Raw genomic sequence first — 8,804 nt, 5'->3', positions numbered from 1 at the left:
CTCCAGTCTCCTGAGCCCTTACTGCCTCCTATGGCTCTATGTCTCTAGCCTCCTGAGCCCTCACTGCCTTCCCCTGCTCTATGTCACCAGCCTCCTGAGCACTCTGCCTCCCCTGCCTCTATGTCTCCATCCTCCTGAGCACTCACGGCCCCCCCTGGCTCTATGTCTCCAGCCTCCTGAGCACTCAGTGTCTCCCCTGGCTCTATGTCTCCAGCCTCCTGAGCACTCAGTGTCTCCCCTGCTTCATTTCTCCAGCCTCCGGAGCCCTTACTGCCTCCCCTGGCTCTACGTCTCCAGCATCCTGAGCCCTCACTGCCTCCCCTGGCTCTATGTCTCCAGCCTCCTGAGCCCTCACTGCCTCCCCCGGGTCTAAATCTTCAGCCTTCTGAGCCCTAACTGCCTCCCCTGGTTCTATGTCTCCAGCATCCTGAACCCTCACTGCCTCCCCTGGCTCTATGTCTCCAGCTACCTGAGCCCTCACTGCCTCCCACGGCTCTATGTCTCCAGCATCCTGAGCCCTCACTGTCTCCCCTGGCTCTATGTCTTCAGCTTCCTGAGCCCTCACTGGCTCCCCTGGCTCTATGTCTTCAGCATCCTGAGCCCTCACTGCCTCCCCCGGTTCTATGTCTCCAGCCTTCTGAGCCCTCACTGCCTCCCCATGCTCTACGTCTCCAGCATCCTGAGCCCTCACTGCCTCCCCTGGCTCTATGTCTCCTGCCTTCTGAGCCTTCACTGCCTCCCCTGGCTCTATGTCTCCTGCCTTCTGAGCCCTCACTGCCTCCCCTGACTATATCTTCAGCCTCCTGAGCCCTCTCTGCCTTCCCCGGCTCTATATCTCCAGCCTCCTGAGCCCTCACTGCCTCCCCTGACTATATCTTCAGCCTCCTGAGCCCTCTCTGCCTTCCCCGGCTCTATAGCTCCAGCCTCCTGAGCCCTCACTGCCTCCCCCGACTCTATATCTTTTGCCTCCTGAGCCCTCACTGCCTCCCCTGCTCTATGTCTCCAGCCTCCTGAGCCCTCACTGCCTCCCCCGACTCTATATCTCCTTCCTCCTGAGCCCTCACTGCCTTCCCTGACTCTATATCTCCATCCTCCTGAGCCCTCACTGCCTCCCCTGCTCTATGTCTCCAGCCTCCTGAGCCCTCACTGCCTCCCCCGACTCTATATCTCCAGCCTCCTGACCCCTTACTGCCTTCCCTGACTCTATATCTCCATCCTCCTGAGCCCTCACTGCCTCCCCTGCTCTATGTCTCCAGCCTCCTGAGCCCTCACTGCCTTCCCCGACTCTATATCTCCATCCTCCTGAGCCCTCACTGCCTCCCCATTATCAATATCTCCAGCCTCCTGAGCCCTCTCTTCCTTCCCCTGCTCTATGTCTCCAGTCTCCTGAGCCCTCACTGCCTTCCCCGGCTCTATGTCTCCAGCCTCCTGAGCCCTTACTGCCTCCCACGGCTCTATGTCTCCATCCTCCTGAGCCCTCACTGCCTCCCCTGGCTCTATGTCTCCAGCCTACTGAGCCCTCACTGCCTCCCCTGACTCTATATCTCCAGCCTTCTGAGCCCTCACTGCCTTCCCCGACTCTATAGCTCCATCCTCCTGAGCCCTCACTGCCTCCCCAACATCGATATCTCCAGCCTCCTGAGCCCTCACTGCCTCCCCTGGCTCTATGTCTCCAGTCTCCCGAGCCCGTACTGCCTCCCCCGTCTCTATATCTCCAGCCTCCTGAACCCTCACTGCCTCCCCCGGCTCTATATCTCCAGCCTCCTGAGCCCTCACTGCCTCTCCCGGCTCTATATCTCCAGCCTCCTGAGCCCTCACTGCCTCCCCTGGCTCTATGTCTACAGCCTCCTGAGCCCTCACTGCCTCCCCCAGCTCTATGTCTCCAGCCTCCCGAGCCCTCACTGCCTCTCCCAACTCTATATCTCCAGCCTCCTGAGCCCTCACTGCCTCCCCTGGCTCTATGTCTCCAGCCTCCTGAGCCCTCACTGCCTCCCCTGGCTCTATATCTCCAGCCTCCTGACTCTCACTGCCTCCCCTGCTCTATGTCTCCAGCCTCCTGAGCCCTCACTGCCTTTCCCGACTCTATATCTCCAGCCTCCTATGCCCTCACTGCCTCCCCTGCTCTATGTCTACAGCCTCCTGAGCCCTCACTGCCTCCCCTGGCTCTGTGTCTCCAGCCTCCTGAGCCCTCACTGCCTTCCCCAACATCAATATCTCCATCCTCCTGAGCCCTCACTGCCTCCCACGGCTCTATATCTCCATCCTCCTGAGCCCTCACTGCCTCCCCCACATCAATATCTCCAGCCTCCTGAGCCCTCACTGCCTCCCACGGCTCTATGTCTCCAGCCTCCTGAGCCCTCTCTTCCTTCCCCTGCTCTATGTCTCCAGTCTCCTGAGCCCTCACTGCCTTCCCCGGCTCTATGTCTCCAGTCTCCTGAGCCCTTACTGCCTCCCCTGTCTCTATGTTTCCAGTCTCCTGAGCCCTCACAGCCTTCCCCAGCTCCATGTCTCCAGCCTCCTGAGCCCTTACTGCCTCCCACGGCTCTATGTCTCCATCCTCCTGAGCCCTCACTGCCTCCCCTGGCTCTATGTCTCCAGCCTCCTGAGCACTCTGCCCCACCTGGCTCTATGTCTACAGCCTCCTGAGCCCTCACTGCCTCCCCTGGCTCTATGTCTTCAGCTTCCTGAGCCCTCACTGCCTCCCCTGGCTCTATATCTCCAGCCTCCTGAGCCGTCACTGCCTCCCACGGCTCTATGTCTCCAGCCTCCTGAGCCCTTACTGCCTCCTCCGGCTCTATGTCCCCATCGCCTGAGCCCTTCTGCCTCCCCTGGCTCTATGTCTCCAGCCTCCTGAGCCCTTACTGCCTCCCATGGCTCTATGTCAAAAGTCTCCTGAGCCCTTACTGCCTCCCATGGCTCCATGTCAAAAGTCTCCTGAGCCCTTACTGCCTCCCCTGGCTCTATGTCTCTAGCCTACTGAGCCTTCACTGCCTCCCCTGGCTCTATGTCTCCAGCCTGCTGAGCCCTCACTGCCTCCCCTGGCTCTATGTCTCCAGTCTCCTGAGCACTCAGTGTCTCCCCTGTCTCTATGTCTACAGCCTCCTGAGCACTCAGCGTCTCCCGTGCTTCATTTCTCCAGCCTCTTGAGCCCTTACTGCCTCCCACGGCTCTATGTCTTCAGCCTCCGGAGCCCTCACTGCCTCCTCTGACTCTATGTCTCCAGCCTCCTGAGCACTCTGCCTCACCTGGCTCTATGTCTACAGCCTCCTGAGCCCTCACTGCCTCCCCTGGCTCTATGTCTTCAGCTTCCTGAGCACTCACTGCCTCCCCTAGCTCTATATCTCCATCCTCCTGAGCCCTCACTGCCTCTCCCAACTCTATATCTCCAGCCTCCTGAGCCCTCACTGCCTCCCCTGGCTCTATGTCTCCTGCCTCCTGAGCCCTCTCTGCCTTTCCCTGCTCTATGTCTCCAGTCTACTGAGCCCTTACTGCCTCCCCTGTCTCTATGTCACCAGTCTCCTGAGCCCTCACTGCCTTCCCCGGCTCTATGTCTCCAGTCTCCAGAGCCCTCACTACCTCCCCCGGCTCTGTCTCCAGTCTCCAGAGCCCTCACTGCCTCCCCCGGCTCTGTCTCCAGTCTCCTGAGCCCTCACTGCCTTCCCCGGCTCTATGTCTCCAGTCTCCAGAGCCCTCACTACCTCCCCCAGATCTGTCTCCAGTCTCCTGAGCCCTTACTGCCTCCTATGGCTCTATGTCTCTAGCCTCCTGAGCCCTCACTGCCTTCCCCTGCTCTATGTCACCAGCCTCCTGAGCACTCTGCCTCCCCTGCCTCTATGTCTCCATCCTCCTGAGCACTCTCGGCCCCCCCTGGCTCTATGTCTCCAGCCTCCTGAGCACTCAGTGTCTCCCCTGGCTCTATGTCTCCAGCCTCCTGAGCACTCAGTGTCTCCCCTGCTTCATTTCTCCAGCCTCCGGAGCCCTTACTGCCTCCCCTGGCTCTACGTCTCCAGCATCCTGAGCCCTCACTGCCTCCCCTGGCTCTATGTCTCCAGCCTCCTGAGCCCTCACTGCCTCCCCCGGGTCTAAATCTCCAGCCTTCTGAGCCCTCACTGCCTCCCCTGGTTCTATGTCTCCAGCATCCTGAACCCTCACTGCCTCCCCTGGCTCTATGTCTCCAGCTACCTGAGCCCTCACTGCCTCCCACGGCTCTATGTCTCCAGCATCCTGAGCCCTCACTGTCTCCCCTGGCTCTATGTCTTCAGCTTCCTGAGCCCTCACTGGCTCCCCTGGCTCTATGTCTTCAGCATCCTGAGCCCTCACTGCCTCCCCCGGTTCTATGTCTCCAGCCTTCTGAGCCCTCACTGCCTCCCCATGCACTACGTCTCCAGCATCCTGAGCCCTCACTGCCTCCCCTGGCTCTATGTCTCCTGCCTTCTGAGCCCTCACTGTCTCCCCTGGCTTTATGTCTCCAGCCTTCTGAGCCCTCACTGTCTCCCTTGGCTCTATGTCTCCAGCCTCCTGAGCCCTCACTGCCTCCCCTGGCTCTACGTCTCCAGCCTCCTGAGCCCTCACTGCCTCTCCTGGCTCTATGTCTCCAGCCTTCTGAGCCCTCACTGCCTCCCCTGGCTCTATGTCTCCAGCCTTCTGAGCCCTCACTGTCTCCCCCGGCTCTATGTCTCCAGCCTTCTGAGCCCTCACTGCCTCCCCTGCTCTATGTCTCCAGCCTTCTGAGCCCTCACTGTCTCCCCTGGCTCTATGTCTCCAGCCACCTGAGCCCTCACTGCCTCCCCTGGCTCTATGTCTCCAGCCTCCTGAGCCCTCACTGCCTCCCCTGGCTCTATATCTCCAGCCTTCTGAGCCCTCACTGCCTCCCCTGCTCTATGTCTCCAGCCTTCTGAGCCCTTACTGCCTCCTATGGCTCTATGTCTCTAGCCTCCTGAGCCCTCACTGCCTTCCCCTGCTCTATGTCACCAGCCTTCTGAGCCCTCACTGCCTCCCCTGCTCTATGTCTCCAGCCTTCTGAGCCCTCACTGCCTCCTATGGCTCTATGTCTCTAGCCTCCTGAGCCCTCACTGCCTTCCCCTGCTCTATGTCACCAGCCTCCTGAGCACTCTGCCTCCCCTGGCTCTATGTCTCCATCCTCCTGAGCCCTCACTGCCTCCCCTGGCTCTATGTCTCCAGCCTCCTGAGCACTCAGTGTCTCCCCTGGCTCTATGTCTCCAGCCTCCTGAGCACTCAGTGTCTCCCCTGCTTCATTTCTCCAGCCTCCTGAGCCCTCACTGCCTCCCCTGCTCTATGTCTCCAGTCTCCTGAGCCCTCACTGCCTCCCACGGCTCTATGTCTCCAGCTTCCTGAGCCCTCACTGCCTCCCCTGGCTCTATGTCTTCAGCTTCCTGAGCCCTCACTGCCTCCCCTGGTTCTATGTCTCCAGCCTCCCGAGCCCTCACTGCCTCCCCTGGCTCTATGTCTCCAGCCTCCTGAGCCCTCACTGCCTCCCCTGGCTCTACGTCTCCAGCATCCTTAGCCCTCACTGCCTCCCCTGGCTCTATGTCTCCAGCCTCCTGAGCCCTCACTGCCTCCCCCGGGTCTATATCTCCAGCCTTCTGAGCCCTCACTGCCTCCCCTGGTTCTATGTCTCCAGCATCCTGAGCCCTCACTGCCTCCCCTTGCTCTATGTCTCCAGCTACCTGAGCCCTCACTGCCTCCCACGGCTCTATGTCTCCAGCATCCTGAGCCCTCACTGGCTCCCCTGGCTCTATGTCTTCAGCATCCTGAGCCCTCACTGCCTCCCCCGGTTCTATGTCTCCCGCCTCCTGAGCCCTCACTGTCTCCCCTGGCTCTATGTCTCCCGCCTCCTGAGCCCTCACTGCCTCCCCTTGCTCTATGTCTTCAGCTTCCTGAGCCCTCACTGCCTCCCCTGGTTCTATGTCTCCAGCCTCCCGAGCCCTCACTGCCTCCCCTGGCTCTATGTCTCCAGCCTCCTGAGCCCTCACTGCCTCCCCTGGCTCTACGTCTCCAGCATCCTTAGCCCTCACTGCCTCCCCTGGCTCTATGTCTCCAGCCTCCTGAGCCCTCACTGCCTCCCCCGGGTCTATATCTCCAGCCTTCTGAGCCCTCACTGCCTCCCCTGGTTCTATGTCTCCAGCATCCTGAGCCCTCACTGCCTCCCCTTGCTCTATGTCTCCAGCTACCTGAGCCCTCACTGCCTCCCACGGCTCTATGTCTCCAGCATCCTGAGCCCTCACTGGCTCCCCTGGCTCTATGTCTTCAGCATCCTGAGCCCTCACTGCCTCCCCCGGTTCTATGTCTCCAGCCTTCTGAGCCCTCACTGCCTCCCCTGGCTCTACGTCTCCAGCATCCTGAGCCCTCACTGCCTCCCCTGGCTCTATGTCTCCATCCTCCTGAGCCCTCACGGCCTCCCCTGGCTCTATGTCTCCAGCCTCCTGAGCACTCAGTGTCTCCCCTGGCTCTATGTCTCCAGCCTCCTGAGCACTCAGTGTCTCCCCTGCTTCATTTCTCCAGCCTCCGGAGCCCTTACTGCCTCCTCTGACTCTATGTCTCCAGCCTCCTGAGCCCTCACTGCCTCCCCTGCTCTATGTCTCCAGTCTCCTGAGCCCTCACTGCCTCCCCCAGCTCTATGTCTCCAGCTTCCTCAGCACTCACTGCCTCCCCCGGCTCTATGTCTCCAGCTTCCTGAGCACTCACTGCCTCCCCTGGTTCTATGTCTCCAGCTTCCTGAGCACTCACTGCCTCCCCTGGCTCTATGTCTCCAGCCTCCTGAGCCCTCACTGCCTCCCCTGGCTCTACGTCTCCAGCATCCTTAGCCCTCACTGCCTCCCCTGGCTCTATGTCTCCATCCTCCTGAGCCCTCACTGCCTCCCCCGGGTCTATATCTCCAGCCTTCTGAGCCCTCACTGCCTCCCCTGGTTCTATGTCTCCAGCATCCTGAGCCCTCACTGTCTCCCCTGGCTCTATGTCTTCAGCATCCTGAGCCCTCACTGCCTCCCCCGGTTCTATGTCTCCAGCCTTCTGAGCCCTCACTGCCTCCCCTGGCTCTACGTCTCCAGCATCCTGAGCCCTCACTGCCTCCCCTGGCTCTATGTCTCCAGCCTTCTGAGCCCTCACTATCTCCCCTGGCTCTATGTCTCCAGCCTTCTGAGCCCTCACTGTCTCACTTGGCTCTATGTCTCCAGCCTCCTGAGCCCTCACTGCCTCCCCTGGCTCTATGTCTCCAGCATCCTGAGCCCTCACTGCCTCCCCTGGCTCTATGTCTCCAGCCTTCTGAGCCCTCACTGCCTCCCCTGGCTCTATGTCTCCAGCCTTCTGAGCCCTCATTGTCTCCCCCGGCTCTATGTCTCCAGCCTTCTGAGCCCTCACTGCCTCCCCTGCTCTATGTCTCCAGCCTTCTGAGCCCTCACTGCGTCCCCTGGCTCTATGTCTCCAGCCTCGTGAGCCCTCACTGCCTCCCCTGGCTCTATATCTCCAGCCTTCTGAGCCCTCACTGCCTCCCCTGGCTCTATATCTCCAGCCTCCTGAGCCCTCACTGCCTCCCCTGGCTCTACGTCTATAGCATCCTGAGCCCTCACTGCCTCCCCTGGCTCTATGTCTCCAGCCTTCTGAGCCCTCACTGCCTCCCCTGGCTCTATGTCTCCAGCCTTCTGAGCCCTCACTGTCTCCCCCGGCTCTATGTCTCCAGCCTTCTGAGCCCTCACTTCCTCCCCTGCTCTATGTCTCCAGCCTTCTGAGCCCTCACTGTCTCCCCTGGCTCTATGTCTCCAGCCACCTGAGCCCTCACTGCCTGCCCTGGCTCTATGTCTCCAGCCTCCTGAGCCCTCACTGCCTCCCCTGCTCTATGTCTCCAGCCTTCTGAGCCCTCACTGCGTCCCCTGGCTCTATGTCTCCAGCCTCCTGAGCCCTCACTGCCTCCCCTGGCTCTATATCTCCAGCCTTCTGAGCCCTCACTGCCTCCCCTGGCTCTATATCTCCAGCCTCCTGAGCCCTCACTGCCTCCCCTGGCTCTACATCTATAGCATCCTGAGCCCTCACTGCCTCCCCTGGCTCTATGTCTCCAGCCTTCTGAGCCCTCACTGCCTCCCCTGGCTCTATGTCTCCAGCCTTCTGAGCCCTCACTGTCTCCCCCGGCTCTATGTCTCCAGCCTTCTGAGCCCTCACTTCCTCCCCTGCTCTATGTCTCCAGCCTTCTGAGCCCTCACTGTCTCCCCTGGCTCTATGTCTCCAGCCACCTGAGCCCTCACTGCCTCCCCTGGCTCTATGTCTCCAGCCTCCTGAGCCCTCACTGCCTCCCCTGCTCTATGTCTCCAGCCTCCTGAGCCCTCACTGCCTCCCCTGGCTCTATATCTCCAGCCTTCTGAGCCCTCACTGCCTCCCCTGCTCTATGTCTCCAGCCTTCTGAGCCCTCACTGCCTCCCCTGGCTCTATGTCTTCAGCTTCCTGAGCCCTCACTGCCTCCCCTGCTCTATGTCTCCAGCCTCCTGAGCCCTCACTGCCTCCCCTGGCTCTATATCTCCAGCCTTCTGAGCCCTCACTGCCTCCCCTGCTCTATGTCTCCAGCCTTCTGAGCCCTCACTGCCTCCCCTGGCTCTATGTCTTCAGCTTCCTGAGCCCTCACTGCCTCCCCCGGTTCTATGTCTCCAGCCTCCTGAGCCCTCACTGCCTCCCCCGGTTCTATGTCTCCAGCCTCCTGCCAGGAGAGGCTGGATCAGATGTATCGGATGCCTCATGCACTGAGCATAAGGCCCCAGGTAAGGAGATTTATTGGGGCCCCTGAGGTGTTGTCCATCACT

The sequence above is a fragment of the Hyla sarda genome, unplaced genomic scaffold (assembly GCF_029499605.1).
Source record: "Hyla sarda isolate aHylSar1 unplaced genomic scaffold, aHylSar1.hap1 scaffold_486, whole genome shotgun sequence".
Classification (NCBI taxonomy): Eukaryota; Metazoa; Chordata; class Amphibia; order Anura; family Hylidae; genus Hyla; species Hyla sarda.
This window is presented reverse-complemented; position numbering follows the sequence as displayed.